This window comes from Olea europaea, chromosome 4 (assembly GCF_002742605.1).
Source record: "Olea europaea var. sylvestris chromosome 4, O_europaea_v1, whole genome shotgun sequence".
NCBI classification, from domain to species: domain Eukaryota; kingdom Viridiplantae; phylum Streptophyta; class Magnoliopsida; order Lamiales; family Oleaceae; genus Olea; species Olea europaea.
The window spans coordinates 15232889-15234833 of record NC_036240.1 but is presented as its reverse complement, the minus strand read 5'-3'; positions in this window follow the sequence as shown (position 1 = coordinate 15234833).

Genomic DNA, 1945 nt, shown 5'->3' with positions numbered 1-1945 from the left:
ATAGTATATATTACGATTTCTTCTAATAGAAAACAAGTATTTGAAGATTTTTATGCCGGACTAGTGGTGACGACTAATAAAACATTTGTTAGCGACATATGTTATAGATGAAACTTTACTTACTTGCTATTAAAGTAATGTGAAGGTTTCGAATATTTAATAACTGACTTTTATAACAATAGACACGTTAGAAGCGATGACGATGGTATATTAAATGAATTCAATTGGGTTTTAGCTTTTATAGTTAAACGATTTTTGACATCTTTTTATGAGATCACAAAAATTTTATCGAGCGTTTATTATCCCACAAGCTGTATGATACTTGAACGTCTTTATATAATTGCAAGAACATTCCATAAATATAAAAATGATTCTGATTTTAGTGAAATTATAATTGCTTTAGAATTAAAGTTTAGAAAATATTAGGAAGAACTACCTATATTTTTTCCTTTAGCATTCGTAATAGACCCCCGATATAATATATCGTGAACTAAATCCATAATTGATCAAATCAACAAAGCTTTAATACTGATACACCTATCACCTATAAGAATTTAGAGTAAACATTATGTTAAATGTATGATTTATATGTGGAACAAATGGATGCGAATGTTAACCGGGTACCCTCTGCATCTACTCCTTCGGCCGAAACTAAAGAAGATAATGTCGAAATAATGAATTCATTTCAAGGCATTAATATATTTAGATATGACATAACTGCAATGTGTTCATCTAGTGCCATGTCGTCTACACATGCATCTCATCAAACATCGAGCGCAACTCAAAATGTGATGCCTGCTGAATTAATTGATTACTTCAATCATAATATGTCACCAGACAAAACAATTAAAAAAAGCTCAAAAGAAGTAATTGAATTCTAGCGAAAGTATGAAAAACGTTGGCCAATTGTTTCTACAATTGCAAAAGATCTGCTGTCACCTCCGATTAGCATTATTGTTTCAGAGTCTGCTTTTACTGCAGTTAAAAGGATTTTGATCGATGTCAGCTGTCGACTGAAAGAAGATGTTTTGGAAGCATTAATGTTCATGAAAAATTGGCGGAACGCTCATTTTCGACTCCAGGATAAATACGCTGAAATTCCATGTCGTCAGGTAAGTGATATTTGATTTAATTATATTAATCAAAATTTCTTATTTTTTAATAGTTAAATTTAATTTTCTTTAAAAAATTGTACACGTTACATTAAGTTGTTTGTTTATAATTTTTAACTCTGCATACTTAAAATTGATGTAGTCAGTTCCAAACCCGGATAAAAGATGAGGGTTTACATTTTATCTACTTTAAAAAGAAATCAAAAAAATGTATTTTTTGTGAATGTATTTCAAAAAAAAAAAAAAAAAGAATTCGTCTTCATTACATAAATATTTATTACTTTATAGAAAATATTACAATATGATAGAAATAAAAAATAGTATCTTTTATTAAATTATTTTTTAAAAAATGCATTAAATTATTTGTGTTTTTTTAACATTTTTTATTTTTTTAAAAAAGTGTCTTCATTAAATTATTTGTATTTTTTTGTATTCATAATATATGAAAAAAATGGACGAGCTCGCGAGCTAAAGCTCGACTCGGCCCACGCTCGGACGAGCCGCGAGCTCGTGCGTCGAGCCAAGCTTGTCCAAAATGAACGAGCCAAGCTTGTGAGTTTACGAGTCGAGCCGGCTTGATTCGACCCATAGACATCCCTACCATCGCCCAAGGTGATAACAAAGAAAGCATGAGATAATGGTTTATGCCTCTTCAAATAATTGGGATGTCTATTGTTGCGCTAAAATCTTGCAAGTGAACAATATCATAAACAAGTAATAAAATGAATATTTTAGGGTCCATTTGATTGCAAAGATAGAATTTGAGTGGAAAGAAAACGAATTTTAAGAAATTGAATTACCTCGAAATTGTTTTATTAGGAATTGTCAATTAT